This window comes from Meriones unguiculatus, chromosome 2 (assembly GCF_030254825.1).
Source record: "Meriones unguiculatus strain TT.TT164.6M chromosome 2, Bangor_MerUng_6.1, whole genome shotgun sequence".
In the NCBI taxonomy this organism is placed as follows: domain Eukaryota; kingdom Metazoa; phylum Chordata; class Mammalia; order Rodentia; family Muridae; genus Meriones; species Meriones unguiculatus.
In genome coordinates, this window is record NC_083350.1 from 167,813,391 (window position 1) to 167,829,894 (window position 16,504).

The 16,504-nt window shown below is 37.4% G+C and overlaps 1 long non-coding RNA gene across 1 annotated transcript in view; it reads right to left on the bottom strand.

Moving 5' to 3' along the window:
- The window catches only part of LOC132652225 (uncharacterized), a 96,169-nt gene extending 82,194 nt beyond the window's left edge, over positions 1-13,975 (bottom strand). The window contains exon 1 of the long non-coding RNA XR_009589704.1: positions 13,667-13,975. This is a non-coding gene — a long non-coding RNA (uncharacterized LOC132652225). The remainder of the gene's footprint in view (positions 1-13,666) is intronic.
- Between the last annotated feature and the right edge of the window lie 2,529 nt (positions 13,976-16,504).

A 16,504-nucleotide genomic window follows, 5' to 3' on the forward strand; every position in this document is an offset into this window, starting at 1 on the left:
TCCCAATCTCACCCTCCCTCTCTCATCTCCTCCCTAACCCTCTTTAAGTCCACTGATAGCAGAGGTCCTCCTCCCTGCCATCTGACCCTAGCTTATCAGGTCTCATCAGGACTGACTACAATGTCCTCCTCTCTGGCCTAGCTAGGCTGCTCCTCCCATGTGGGGTGGGAAGGTCAAAGAGCCAGCCACTGAGTTCATATCAGAGACAGTCCATGTTCCCTTTACTAGGGTACCCCTTGGATACTGAGCTGCCATGGGCTACATCTGAGCAGGGATTTTGGGTTATATCCATGTATGGTCCTTGGTTAGAGAAAGTCTCATAAAAGACCCCTTATCTGGATGTTCCCACTTGGTGGACATGTTATCATGGAGTGATTGTCCTTGAGGTTTTGCTGCTCCTGGAATCAAGGTTACTGCAGGTTTAGGACAATTATAGGAGACTTCTAGGCATTTTACGAGAGTTGGAAGAAGACATTGGTGGGAAATAACAGTAGGAAGCCATAGTTACTCTAATGTTAGTGCTTTTAGGTATGGGATAATGTTGGCTAAGCATCATGCATTTTTTTTTTCAATGCAGTTTATTCAGAAACCTTGAACAATCCTCGGACCCTGGGGAAAGCCAGCCCACAGCTTAAATAGCCTCTGGGTAGCCAACCCAGGCGTGCCACGGGGGCAATGCAGATAGGTCCACATACATGGAAGCAAGCCTGATTCTCGGCCTTAGCCAAATGTGGAGTTGTTCGTGACAGAGAGCACTCACCATCGGGAAGGTGGAAGGCGGAAACCAGCTCCATCTTTAAGGCACAGCATTCTGCAGCTCTCTACAGTTCCCCCTTTTTGTTTTAGACGCATCAGGCAAGAGTAGAGGTCTGATCTCTGATATTAGAAATAAATTGGGACTTTGTACTGATGTTCATTTAGGTGTCTTTTCCTATAATTCTTAGACCTGTTCTGTCTAGGAAGAAAATGAAGCCTGTCATGGAGTTCTTCAGGCTTATTTAGCCAGGTTCTCTCACTCTCTCTCTCTCAGTGCTTATTAGGATACCAAAAACGAAAAAAACTATGTGGGAGAGTTCTCCTTCTTTCCCTCTTATGAGCCACCGTTTGCTGCCCCTGTCTCCTTACACTAATATGAGCTTTTTGGATACATTCTGATGACAACTTTTTCTAAAAATATTGATTGGCATTTAGCAAGTCTTAGAGTCATTATGAATTTTGTTGTTTTCAATTCATCAATTTATGCTTTTTAGCTGCCATTTTTAAACTGTATTTTTGCGTTTTATTTTTAACTTTAAATGTTTTTGAGTCAGAAGCTTTGTAATTCCATAATTTAATCATTTTAATTTTGTGACATTTACTTTCTGAAATGAGTTGGTGTTTCTTTGTGTATATACATGCATGTGGGCACTCAGAGAAGCTGGAAAACAGTTGTATAACCTGAGCTTGAGTTACAGGTCTATGTGTATGCTGAGAACTAAATTCCACTCCATTTTGGGAATAGAAGAAGCTCCTGATCACTGATATCTCTCTGGGCTTTATTTTTCTTTGTAAGCCATCGAAATCTATAAATTTCCATCTGAATGTTTTCTATTTTGCATCGCTATGTGTATACTGATAGTTTCCAACAAGAATGTTTCTGTTTGAGCATTTTAATTTACTGATTCTAGTGGCCTTTCTTTTTTAATAAGATTTTAATATCAGAATATTTCAGGCTTATCCCCTTTTAATTCACTCTGTGTTATATTAGGTGAACTGTTTGATTTAATTTTTCATTCCAACTTAACAACTGATGATTTCATATTTTCAAACCACAATTATAATTGATTAATGGATTACATTTTGAGATTCCCAGAAAAATTTTATTAGACATAAGTTTAGAGGAAAAGTCAAGGTGTATTCTTTCAACCTGCATTTTAAGGTTAATTTATCAGCTTTTCTGGAAGGGAGAGTAGCATATGTTTTAGATTTTCTTTCATTAGAATAAGAAGATAGGATTAATAGAATCTTATGGAAGTTACTCCTCTCCATTTTCAACATTATATTTATGCCTGAATATCAGGATTCATTGAGAATTTATTGTAGATCTCTAAATAATTTTGAAAATATTTGTAATATGTCTGAGTCATTCAGTTTATTTAAATTTTGAACTTATATAGGTAGTTATGAAATACATTTATTTAAAATTACAACACAGTAGTTATTTCTACATTATAAATACCAATTATAATATAATTTATTTTAATTAATAGGAAAGCTTTGAATTTGTTTCCTGTTCTCTGTGCTAGGGTATTATCAAATCTGTTGAGTTTCTAGTAATGTTCACTCTGTGCTTTTGAATTCATTTAAATGCTCTTATAAACTTTGTATTTTCTTGCATTTGAATGTATAAAAATCTCAGCATTGAAATGCGTTTCCACTCTGCTTATTGAGCTGGGATTAAAGCACATCATATAAATATAGCTTATGAATTCCATAGATCAGACTTATTTATTCTAAATAGGAAGAGCTCTGTTATTTACTGTGTAATTGCACATCAAAACCCCATACCTTTGAAAATGGTAAATAGGGTTGGGAATAAGGCCTGTAAGCGTGTAAAGAACCCACGACAGAGTGATGTGAGGTTTTCTTTTTTGTTAGCTGTGGGTGATAACAGATGCAGCTTTCTTAGAGTCCGTGTCTTAGGCTTTTAATAATTTAAGCAGTGAAGGTTTATATCTTAGAATAAGAATGACATTTTTTCACTGTCTTGAGAACCACAGAATGAAATGCTGGATGTTTAAAGAATCTGGTTAAGAAAAACCTAAAATAAATATTTCTACATGAATTACGTATTTTTAAAGTTCAGACAATTCACATATCTCATGATGGGAACTCTCCATTGATTTCTTTTGGATTCTAGAAATGAGCTGAGAAAGTATATTTCACAGAATATTTTCAATACTAAATTTCTGTCTTAGACGTTAGTACAACCAAAAGCTTGAGTTTTAGTAAGTTTCGTGATGTCTTTGTGTTAGAAGTGAACATACAGCTCATGCTGACAAATCCTACCAGAAATTAAACTGGTTTATTATTACAATATTAATGATAGAGTTTCGTGCTTTGCATCTGTTACTACTCTGGGACAAAGATTTCCATAGTTGAATCAAGCTTTATGTTCTTTATTAGACATACATTAGTCCAGTTAACACCATGATCAGCCAGAGGTTTTTGTCTTCCTCCTTGATGTTCATGGTTCCTACTTAAAATGATGACAAGCTTTTCAGTCACATCTTTTTCAATCTCTGTTTCCTTCTTTGAATTGAAATATGTCTAAAAAGGCTTAACTTTGGGTACAGAAATTCTAGAGAAATGAACTGCAGGATCCCTCACCATTTCCATACCAACAAACATTAACCATAGTTTATCCTGGTAATGTTCTATACAATCTTTAATTGTTTTTTTTTTTTTTTCACCTTCATTCCATTAAGCTGGGAAGTTTTGTTGTTGCTGAAATGTGTTCATAGATATTGATGAATGTAAATTTTTTTTACTAATTTTTATCTTTTACCAAATGTATAGATATGTTTTACAGAGTCCTTGCTTTATAAACCAACTGGATCTAGGTTTTCAGAGTATCTGATTCTTCATAGAACTTATCACAACTTATATTAATCACTTAACATGTAATTGTTGAATCCACATGTGAATATTCTCTTGGACCAACTCCTGCCACGTAGGGCAGAGCTCAGTGTTAATGCTCAGTTGTACCTCCCACATCTATTCAGCTAGCAGTCATTTGACACATATTTGTTGGCCAATGAATGACTGTTTTCTGTTCCATTTATCTTGCAAAGGAGTATTTACATCATTAGCATGAGCTATCCTTGGAAATCATAGCATGTTTTCCCTCATGTGTTTTGGTAGCAGTCTTTTATCACTATCATCTTCTGATACATTGATTTTATCTGCGTATTACGTTGCAAATGAGAGCCACCTTAATTTTTTACTTTAATGTATAGAAAATTTCCACATAAGAATTTATATATCTCACAGAAAACTATAATCACTTGCTTTTGTCTCATATATTATTTAATTGATATTTAGGTTCTTATATCTTAATTATATAGTTTCCAAACAATTTAATTTCTGTCTATAGGACATTTTTAGCAAACAAAACAAAACAAAAAGTAAACCAAACAAAACCTCTATTGCTTCTGTAATATATAATTAAGAGTTAGTAAATTGGATGCACTATTATGTTAATTAGATTACGATTTAAAAGGCCTACACATATTTTTATGGAATACGAATGCATGTGTTATAAAGGATAAGATAGATTCCATCTTTCATAATGATGATATAAACAGTGAAGAATAATTTCTATTTAAGTTAAAGCATATTTATTTTTTCTATTTTTATCCTCCTGTGATTAAAATTTCTATAGGCAAAAATTAGTTCATGGAATTACTTACTTGAGACAGCAGGAATTAAACACTGTTTTTCTGCATTTTTATTAAATTCATTATATTTTATCTTTTCACTTGACAGTCTGTTCAAAAGCATTTAATTTTTATGCCAAGTCATCATGGCCAGAATGGAAGGAAGAGCCCTCACCGTGGCCTGTGAAATCATCCGAGACTCACACATGCATTTTAGTTCTACAGAAAAGTTCACTTCAGTTCTAAGATTCTGTCTGCTTCACTAGTTCACAGATTCCTAGGAGAAACTGTACTACAGCAGCAAAGAGCATGTTACACATGGCTGCTGCTGAAACCGCTTCTCCTGAGCTCCAGTCACAGCCACCTTAGACAATCTGTGCTGTGCACAAACCTCAGGGAACTCCAGGGGATGCTACCATTCAGGAGTTATTCTCAGTGGGTTCAAGAGGAGGAGTGCCTGAGCAAAACCTGTGATTTAGAGTATAGGAAGTTTACGATTGTCTCACCTAAAAGGTTCATGTAAAAGACTTGAGAGGTGCACACTTGTACGATTTGGGATTGGTGGAAGTAGGGACCGGGACATTTCTGCCTGTGACTAATAGAATTCAGGTTCATGCAGTTATGTGTTGCCCACTTTCGGCTCCTTAAGCAGGATGCTTGCCTTTAATTTTTAATTATTCTAGGAGGTTTGTGTATGATACTTGTCCCTGATGCTTCAACTTTAGACCAAATAGGTAATTTGCAGTCTTTGTCATGACTAGAGCAGGATGAGTTTGTTTTGTTAAAAACAGACAAATTGCAGGGACTTCAGCAATGACAACAGCAGCTATGAAATGACTGAAGAAGTTCAGAGAGATTTGGAGCATAGCAACTGCCAAATGAGACACTACAAAGAACAAGGCAAGAAATGGCAGAGAAACTTAAAATTGTAGAAGGAAGGAAGCTGAGAAGAAATGAAAGGTTAGGGTGGAGACTGTCTGCACACCCCAGTCACCGGGACTCCGAGAGAGCTATCAGAGTTAAAGAGCCCAATAGGGTCACAGTTTTACATCTTGACACTAGGTGTTGAGCCTCTGAGAGCCTCTGAGTCGTGAATCATATGACTCTATTTTCAGTCACTAGCATAAGCCCCTGGCTTTGAAAGCATAGAGCTATAAGTCATATAAGTCATCAGCATACTTGTTTTGACTCATATGATATTCCTAATCTCAGGTCAGTTGCTTCTCATCTACCTGCAGTCTCCATTAAAAGAACCCCTAGTAATATTTGTGATAATATGAGCACTTGAGAAACACTCAACTTGATCCATAACAAGGTTTCCCAACTCCACACAGAAATTTCAAGTACAAACAATATATTCTATTTTTTTTTAATCTTAAAACAATTATCTCCTTCTCTCTGTGTGGTAGGGGATAAGGATGAAGATGGATGGGTACATGAGCAACAGCAGCCAGACAGAGGTCAGAGAACAATTTTCTGGATTTTGTTTCCTCCTTCAGCCACATGTGTTCTGGGAATAGAAATCAGGTTGCCCAGCTTGGCAGAAGATTCTTTACCTTCCAAGTCCTCTTACTCAATGCCTGTGGAGCTTCAGGATGTTCTTTGAGTATTTTTAGAGACACTGAAATCTGAGAGGTGACTCCTCTGTTTAAGTACTCATACATTTCCAGAATCGTTTTCAAGCTGATGCCACATAACAATCACCCAGGGAGCTTTAAACAGTACTGAGGTCTGGATTCCATCTCAGACTAAATAAATCATTGTCCTTTTGACTGAGGCTCAGGCATTAATATTTTATAAGCACACTCCACGGTACTGTCAACACTGAGAATAATTCTTAAAACAACAAGGAAAGGATAGAAATTCCATGTAGCAGCAAAACCAGATGGTGACTAAGTACATGAATCTGTCTTCTCTGCTAAGTCTTTTTAGAAATGTGAAAAAGTAAAATGATGACAATAAAGTATATCAGCTCTGAAAAAGAATTAATATCACAGCTCCATATATTTTTAAGGCACTTAAAACTAATGGAACACTACTAAGCAATTAAAAACAAGGAAATCATGAAATTTGCAGGCAAATGGTGGGAACTGGAAAAGATCATCCTGAGTGAGGTATCCCAGAAACAGAAAGACACACATGGTATATACTCATTTATAAGTGGATATTAGACATATAATATAGGATAATCATACTAAAATCTGTGCATCTAAAGAAGCTAAGCAATAAGGAAGGACCCTGGGTAAGATGCTCAATCCTCATTCAGAAAAGCAAAACCCTCTATCCAGCAGGGTTTTTAAGCAGATGCTGATACCCATAGCCAAACTTTGGGTAGAGTGAAGGGAATCCTATGAAAGAAGGGGGAGATAGACCTGGAGGGGACAGGAACTCCACAAGGAAAGCAACATAATCAAAAAATCTGGCCCAGGGGTTGTTTCTGAGACTGAAACTCCAACCAAAGACCATGCATAGAGATAACCTCGAACCCATGCACAGATGTAACCCATGGCAGCTCAGTGTCCAAGTGTGTACCCTAGTAAGGGAAACAGGGACTGTCTCTGACATGAACTCAGTGGCTGGCTGGCTCTTTGATCACATCCCCCTGTTGAATCAGGGAATACGCAGCCTTACCAGGCCACAGAGGAAGAAAATGCAGACAGTCCTGATGAGATCTGATAGGCTAGGGTCAGATGGAAAGAGAGGAGGACTCCCCTATCAGTGGACTGGGGGAAGGGCATGGGAGGAGAAGAGGGAGGATGGTATTGGGAGGGAATAAGGGAGAAGGCTACAGCTAGGATACAAAGTGAATAAACTGTAATTAGTAAAATTAATTAATTAATTTAAAATTTTTAAAAAGAAAATACTCACTTTAAAATGTAAACGGATTGGATTTGTAAATGGTTTTGACTTGTTAATAAATGAAGCATTAAGACATATTAAAATTTTTTTAAGTAGATGTACTTAATTAACACACGAATAATCGCAAGTAAAATTACACTGTAAGATATAAGAGAGATACAAGCTCAAGTTAATAGAAACATGATATGCCCCATTCTTAATTCATGGGATAGGAAATTCATTCCTGGTTTACATTTATTAAATAGTGACTGTGAGCAAATACTTGAAGAAAAGAGCAGGGTTTGAGTTACACCAGAACTGTATTCGTACAGAGATAGAAGTAGAGGGGAAGGAGTAGCTAAGGATTTGAACTATACCAGAACAGCGAGTCTAGGGCAGCTCAGAGTAGGCAAGACTGTTGACAAGATGAGGCACAGGCAAAAGCAACCCACCAGTTTCACTTTCATTTGTTGGGCACCACCAACCCACTGGTCTCAATTTCATTGCCAAAAGATCATGGGAAAAGTACCAGGATTTTATTACTCCATTCAAAATCTGCTCTTGGTGGAGATGGTCCTGCTTCAATAAACACTTTAATTAGGAAGCTTATAACTGAACAATCACAATCAAAACCAAAATACATAACTGAAAAAATTAAAAATGTGTTATAGAGAATAAATAACCTCATAGAAAATAAATTAATCAGACAAAGAATTAAATTGAAGACCCAGACATAAATCCACACACCCATTGGCACCTGTGATTTGATACAGAAGCCATACATACATCCTGAAAAAAGACAGTATCTTCAACAAATGTTGCTGGTCAAATTGGATGTCTGCATGTATGAATCCACATAGTTCCATACTTACGACCTTACACAAAACTCAAGTCCAAGTGGATCTAGAACTCAACATAAGAGACTATACACTGAACCTGAGAGAAGAGAAAGTGAGGAATAGCCTTGAAATCAGTGTCATAGGAAGACTTACTGAAGAGAGTATCATTAGCATGGGCACTAAGATCAACAGTTAAGAAATGTGAAGGAAGAAAGAAGACCCCAGGTAAGATGCTCAAGCCTCATTCAGAAAGGCAAATGGGATAGGCATCAAAAGAGGGTGAAAAGGAACAAGACAGAAGCCAACTCTGAAAGACTTTACCCAGTAGGGTATTAAAGCAGATGCTGAGACCCATAGAGGAAATTTGGACAGAGTACAGGAAATCTTATGAAAGAAGAAGGAGATAGAAAGACCTGGAGAGGACTGTGGTTCTACAAGAGCAACAGAACCAAAAAATCTGGGCACAGGGTCTTTTCTGAGACTGATACTCTAAGGACCATGCGTGGCAATAACCTAGAGGTAGCCCATGGCAGCTCAGTCTCCAAGTGGGTTCCCTAGTAATGGAAACAAGTGCTGTCTCTGACATGAATTCAGTGGCTGGATCTTTGATCACCTTCCTCAGACAGGGGTGGGAATAGGGCAGCCTTACCAGGCCCCAGAGGAAGACAAAGCAGCCAGTCCTGATGATACCTGATAGGCTAGGGTCAGATGGAAGGGGAAGAGGACCTCCCCTATCAGTGTATTGGGGAAAGGACATGGGAGTAGGAAGATGATGGTGGGAGGGCGGGATTGGGAGGGGATGAAGGAGGGGACTACAGCTGGGATACAAAGTGAATAAATTGTAATAAATAAAATTATTTTTAAAAAGCAGTTAATAAATGAGACCTATGACACTTAAAAGTCCAAAGGAGACCCTCATTTGGGACAAAATGGCAGTCTACAGAATGGGAATTTTTTTTCACCAACAACATATCAGATAGAGGCCTGAGATCTAAATTGGATAAAGAACTAAAACAAAAATAAATAAATAAATAGGCTAAGCATCAAGAAAACAAATGGTCAAATTAAAAATGAGATACAGATCCACACAGAGTGTTCTCAAATGGGGAAATGCAAATGGATGAGAATCACTTAAAGAAATATTCAACATCCTTAGTCACCAGGAAATTGCAAATCAAAACTACTTTGAGAGTTCATTGTATACCAGTAAGAATGACCATGATTAATAGAACAAATGGCAGCTCATCAGGTGAGAATTCGGAATAAGGAAATATTCCTCCATTGCTGGTGGAAGAATTAACCTGTAAAGTCACTATGGACACTAGTGAGGCAGTTCCTAAGGAAGCTGAGAATTGATAAGCCTTACAATTCAGTTATACTGCTCTTGGACATGTACCCAAAGGACTACATCCTACTAAAAAGACATTTGCTCAAGCATGTTCACTGCTGCTCTATTCATAATAGCTACAAATTGGAAATAGCCTAGATGTCTATCAGTGGATGCCTGGATAAAGGAAATATGGTGCATTTATACAATGTGATACTGCTCAGCTGTTAAGAAAATTAAATCATAAAATTTTCAGGCAAGTGGATGGAGCTAAATAGAATAGAGTAATGTGCTGGGGGAAAGAAGGATCTTCCTAGGAAGTGGAAATAGAATAGATGATTATTGATGAGGCACCTGGAATGGGAGGATTAAATGAGGAGAGATAGGAAAGAGGGAATTCGGGGTTGAAAAATGGGAATGGACAACAAAAAGTAAGGTCCACTTAAGTGTTTATATAGAAACTACTATAGTAGAACCTTCTTAAACCATATACATATATGAAAGAAATCTAAATAAATCACCAAATAACAGGGAGAAAAAAATACAACTAGACACCTCTTGCTACCAAATAAATCCTCCAGTGCAGGCATGGGGTGCATCTAATTGAGCTTTTTGCTAAAGAGGCTCTGTGGAAATTCCCCTCCCCCAAACAACCCAGGCTATTGTCAGGACTGCTGGTTGCTCTCCATAAACTGATGATAGGGCCCTGTTGCTGAAGACAACATCTACATAATTCATTGAACATGAAGAAGTCAAGCCTACCTGGAGCCTTCACCCAGATGACTAATGTTCATGGCACTAGAAGATACTTTGCACATTACCAGAAGAGAAAGGTATATACTAACCCAGCTACAAAACCTTGAATCATCCTCTGCTTGCAAGACACGCTGGTAATCCAAAGTGGCAGACATGTTGTGAGAGCAATGAACCACTTTCTACGTGAAATTAAGGCCCACTCCATGAGATAGAACTCATGGCCAGTACTGCTCAGGTGGTCAGTAATTCATGACTAGATAGAGGCCATGGAACTCAGGGAAAACCCAACATTACTGTTCTACTAAAGAAACATTGTAATAAAATGACCATAAAGATGGTGTTCTATACCCATAGAACAGTACCTTGCTTGGCCATCATAAGAGAAGTTTTGTCCTACAGTAGGTGTGAAAAAAAAAAAGAGACCCACGTATGCAGAGAGTGAAAGACACTGAAACACTCAGTCCTAAACTAGATGTTTTCATCAAATCCCTTCTCTGGGGGCTCAGGGCACTCTGTGGAAGAGAAGGCAGAAAGATTGTAAGATATTCCATCTAGCCAGGGTGGAAGACGCCAAGGAAACAGTCCCTTCTTGACACAACGGTATTGACACACATATCTACTCAGAGATTGTGGCAGTATGCAAGGGACTCCAGAGCTCTAAACCAGACGGCGTCCCAGTGGTCAAAGGGAAAGTAGTAAGCTGGAATCTATCTTCAGCTGACAACAGCTCCCAAAGAAAAGTACAATTTTCTTCAAAGGAGGTTCACTGAGTGTACAAACCACACTTAAGCACAGTTTCCCATGTCTAGCACTAGGTGGTCAACACAAAATTAACTAACTCAGCGGCGTTAGTACCTATCTATCTATCTATCTATCTATCTATCTATCTATCTATCTATCTATCTATCATCTATTTATTGGTTTCCTAGTGCTCTATCTAGGCTTTCTCCTCCTTCTTCCTCCTTCTAACCTTACAGATCTTTGCTTATATTATATGGTATCCAACCCCCCCCCCCATGGGCTTTCTGTGTGTACATGTATCTCTGTATCTGTATTTTTTTCTTGTGCTCTTTCTGTGGCTTTATATTCTTTCTTTTATTTTTATTTTTTATACTATTCTGGCTTAATTGTTTTATTATTTTTTAGATGCCTGTTTGTATTCTATAAGTGAGAGAAGGAAGGGTGTGGATTTGGGTGAGTGGGATGATGGGAAGGATTTAGCAGGAGTTTGGCAAGAGGAAACCTTAAACAGAATATATTGTATGAAAATTAAATCTACTTTTAACTTAAAAAAACAAAAAAACCTTCCAATCTTTCTTATTAATGGATTTTAAAAAATTCAATAGAATTTTCATCTATAATGTCATAAAATACAACTATAAGTGAGGAAAAATACAGAAGTAGGTATCTGTAGATTAGACAAAAAACAACACTTGAAATGTTTAAAATGATTGGTAAATTACTGAATTTAATCAACCAACCGAACAGTGGACCAAATATGCCTTTGGGAAACTTTGAGATCTTGAAAATGAAAGCTAGCAGACATACTACAAATAAAGAGTTATTTGACATTAACATGAAACAATTATGTGAAGATACTCAAGATTTATATTGGCATTTTAGAGATAGTCCATTAGAAGGCAATACAGAATGAACAGACAAAATAAATAATAAACAAAGATTTGTGAAATCATAGAAAATTCCTTGTGTGCAAGAAATTAGTACTCATATTAAATTAAAATGATTTTTGAGTTAGCAGACAAAGCCACCTATGCCTTATTAGTTTAAAATAAACTCTGCACAGAGGAAAAACAAAAACAGTTGGAAGTATTTAAAAAAAAAAAAAAAAGGAATCAGCTTACCATAACGGAAACTGGGAACAACTGAAGTTCTACCATGAGCAATGATGAAAAATTTAAAGATAGTGAACAAAGGTCTTTAAAATTTTGAGCCTATGTTTTTATCAGTTAAGTCTAGTGATAAGCTAAAAAAAGAATATTAAGATATAAAATAAAAATATTTCAACCACCTAACATATTTTAAAAATGCTTTAGAGGGAAGTGGAGCCGTGAAAGCTGTTTCACCACAGAAACTGCAGAAAAATAAAATCATTATGAAAATGTACACTGCTACTTAGCATGGAAGCTTGAGTGTAAATGGAAAAACCTGAGGTAAGCTCCTTTCTCAGGCAGTCTCGACTGATGGGCCACCAGGATCGCTGATTCCTCCCTTAGTTGCGTGGACCTCAGGAATGTGCTTGTTCCTTGATAATAGTCTACACTTTTGTCTTTGTTTTCTTGTGTTTTCATATGGTTCTTCCCATAGTTTTAGCTTTCTGCTGAGATTACCTATGGCATCCACCTTTTTCAGCAGAACTGTTGACATTGCAGTTAAAATTGTTTTAAATTCCCATTTACTTCCAAAGGTCCCTTCCAAACACCATGTTAAAATGTAAACTTCCGTATGAGAATTACTAACTGGAGGGGTCTTTAGCAGATGCTTCATTCAGAAAGACTCCTCTCTCATGATTGTCCTTATAGTGGTGGCTTTGGATAGCAATTGCTACATTCTCCTCTGCCCCTTTGATCACAGAAGGACACAGCACTGGTCAGCTTGGGAGGTCACACTTTCTAATAGGACTGAAGGCAGAACTTGCTGTTTTCTTCATCTTGATCTTCCTAATCTCTACAGATATGATCACTAAATTGCTGCTGTTTATAAAAGTATCTGCATAAGATGGTATTTTTAAGCAAACCCATTGCAAGAACAGACAAAGAAACTGTCTCCATGTTCCAACATCAACATTATATTGAAATACTGCTCTTATACTCACTTTAGCCTTGTCTAACTTTTTTTTTATTTGTCACATATTTTATTCTTTTGTTATCCTTATGTAGAGTATCTTAACACATATGTATAGGACAATGCACACCTAAAAAAATAGGTTTTATGATTTAGTGTGCATACATCTTTCATTTCTGCTAGATCAGTGTTGTCAGCCTGGGATGATTTTTTTCTCTAGGGCATATGTGACAATCTCTGTAGATGGATTTGTTGTCACAAGAAGGGGGAAAGGTACTATTGACATCTAGTGGGTCCAGAGCAGGATGCTACTAAGCATCCAGAGGTTAATAGGACATATCCAACAAAGAATAACACAACCACAAATATTCCAGTGCTGAGGCTGAGAAACCTTCATTTATAGTGAACACCACCTGAGACAGAAAAGTAGATTTGGACGTCCTTGCTAGAGCAAATAGAGGAAGTGCTTAGCAACCTGTTTTGCTCTGCCCAGATTCATATGAATCAATTGCAAATTCAAGTATTTTGAACAAGATTCAATTCAAGCAGACTTTAGCATGGCTTGTTTTCTAAATAGAAAGCAGTCTGAACTAAACACACACATTAGTAAAGAGGTAGACAGAGAAAAGTTATTCACAAACATAAACACTGAAAATTTTCTCTACAGTCAGTCATATACCACATACCTGTACTTGATGTGTAAAAACAGGTGAATCAAAAGTTCAAAGTCAGCGGTGGCTAAATAGTGAGTTTGAGGCCAGCCTGAGCTACAAGAGTTTCCGTCACAAACAAAAACAAAAACAAAAACCCACAAAATGAACCAAACAAACAACCAAATAAACAGCAAAAGCCTCTGACTGTATTCCAATCTGGGATTCAAATGTACTCTTTTAAAGAATACTCCCATCCCTGTCAAGCACACCTTCCCTTTAACAAAACATGGACAAAACCAGACATGACTCTCACCCAACTGTTTTTGAAAACTGAGATGCAGAACTGCCATCCCTCACTGACTAGAAAGAAACCTCATTATCCACAGTCCACATTCCTTAGCCTCCTAGCAAGAGGCTCACATCATGTGGTAAGCTTCCATCTGCCTGCTCCCTGTCTCCTGCAGCATCCCTGCTCAAGGTGAGTCTGCAGCTTGGCGGCTTGCCTTCTTCCCCCAGTGTCAGTCTTATCATGCATGTCTCACGAGGGAGAAAAATAACCCTCTATTGATGGCTTCTCCTCTTCCTCAAGGAATTCTATAAAGAAGCATTCACTTTTGGAGAACTATGGCTTTGTCTGCAGACCCGGCTGTCCTAGTCCCCATATGGAAGGGGAAGGGAGCAAACAAAAACTTTGCATCTTCTCAGTATCTGGTTCTTTGATACTCACTTATTTGTGCCTCCAACTCAGGTTATTGCACTCAGTACTGCCTGTGGCTATATGCAATAGGAACTAATGTGACAGATATATTATTAGTCTACAGACCTGGATATTTAAAGAACTAAGGTCCCCCTCAACAATCAAAAGATCTCCACAGTGGATGCTTCTCAACAAGGTGCTTTACTGCTGTGGGAGAAGATGAGAAACATGTCTAATCTACTATTTCATTTAGGAGTTGATCTTTGAGGGAAAATGATATCAAATGACAGACACCTCAGTATTCGGGATATAAAAACAGAAGAGTTTTTCCTTCAAATATTTATTTTTATTTTATGTATAGGTGTGTTTTTGTCTGCATGTTTCTCTAAATGCCACATGAGTACAGTTCCTGCAAAAAGCCAGAAGAGGGGCTTGGATTTCCTGGAATTGGAGTTCCAGACTGTGGTTAACTGCCTTATGGTTGTTGGGAACAAAACCCAGATTCTCTGTAAGAAGAGCAGGTGAGTGGTCTTAACCACTTAGTGATATCTTAACTCTTATCCACTGAGTGATCTCTCTAGTACCTTAATCAGAGGTTTTATTCATTTGTTTTCCCAAGTCTGCAAAACAACAGTGGTGAAGGCAGCCTCAGTGTCAGCAATATGGTTCAGAGCAGCACTTACTAGCTTAGAAGATGTTTTAGTTGGAAGGTAACCTGGCAGGACACTTATCCCAACATCACAAGAATTTAGATTGGATTGGTCTGAGTATCCTTCTCACATAGCTCTTCTTACTACAAAAATTAGTAGAATCCAGAAAAAAAATAAGGGAAGAATTGTTGAAGACTTGACAAAAAAAAAAAAAAAAAATAAGGGAAGAATTGTTGAAGACTTGACAATGAGCTGCTTTGTAGGCCTAAGTGCTTAGAATCAAAGCTATTCTTACTATCAGACTTTCCAGTCATTTTTATGTAGATCTTCACAAAAATTACATGCTGCTAGTAATAATTGCAATGCCACCTTATACTTGCACAGAGCTATATACTTTCAAATTGCTTTAGCATGCTTTATCCTCACATGCACAACTCGTATCAGACAAGGTATTTTTACACCTGTTTATTGGTGCAGAATAGTGAAAATCAAAATCCCTAAGTGACTTACTAAAAATCTTAAGTCTATCCTGGTAGAGTTGAATGAAAACTTTGGTGCTTCAGTTCCTATTTTAGTAAATTTTAAGCAATGTTCTCAGCTTCATTTGGCTTGGGGAAAACAGTGCAGAAAGTGGAAACAAATGCTGGCTGGCAGCCCCCCAGCGCATGATTTCAGGCCAGGCCATAGCAATGTCATCTGAGTAACAGACACCTCCTCTCCTTTGATGTTCTTTTATCTACAAAAGGACGGAATTGGATTAGGTGCTATCTCAACTCTACTCTAGCTTGAATGTCAGTCTTACTAACATTAAGTCATGTAACTTTAAGAGTCTAAACCAAGTAAAACGATTTGGTTATCTTAAAATGTTGCTATATAATATTTGTAAATTTAGGACTTTCTTGTGTTCAAATTTCATACGAGAAGAGTAAATAAATGGAACTGCAGTTCTGGTCTGTGCTTTGGCATTTTGTGTGAGATTGTACAGTTTTTCCTGTCTGCTGGGGGATGGTTAGAGGCTGGAATGGAAGCTGTAACAAGGATGAAGTTGGGGTCTTTAACCCAGTAAGTGAACCTAAAAAAAAATAAACAATTTGGCTGAAAATAGGCAAAGAATGTGAATAGACATTTCCCTATAGAGGGCACACATATACTAACAACCAAATGAAAGGATCCCTAATATCACTAACCATTAAGGAAATCTAAATCAAGTATAAAAATAAGTTATAACCTCACACTCATTGGGATATTATTGTTTAAAAGTGGCAACAGCTTGCTTGGTTAGGGTCACACCAAGGAAAGATCTCAACTTAAAACCAGACAAATTAAATCGGTTAGAAGAAAAAGTGGGGAAGAGCCTTGAATTCATTGGCACAGGAGACAACTTTCTGAACAGAACACCAACAGCACTGGCTCTAAGAGCAACAATCAATAAATGGGAACTTATGAAACTGAAAAGCATCTGTAAAGCAAAGAACACTGTCATCAAAACAAAACAACAGCCTACAGATTGGGAAAGATTCTTCA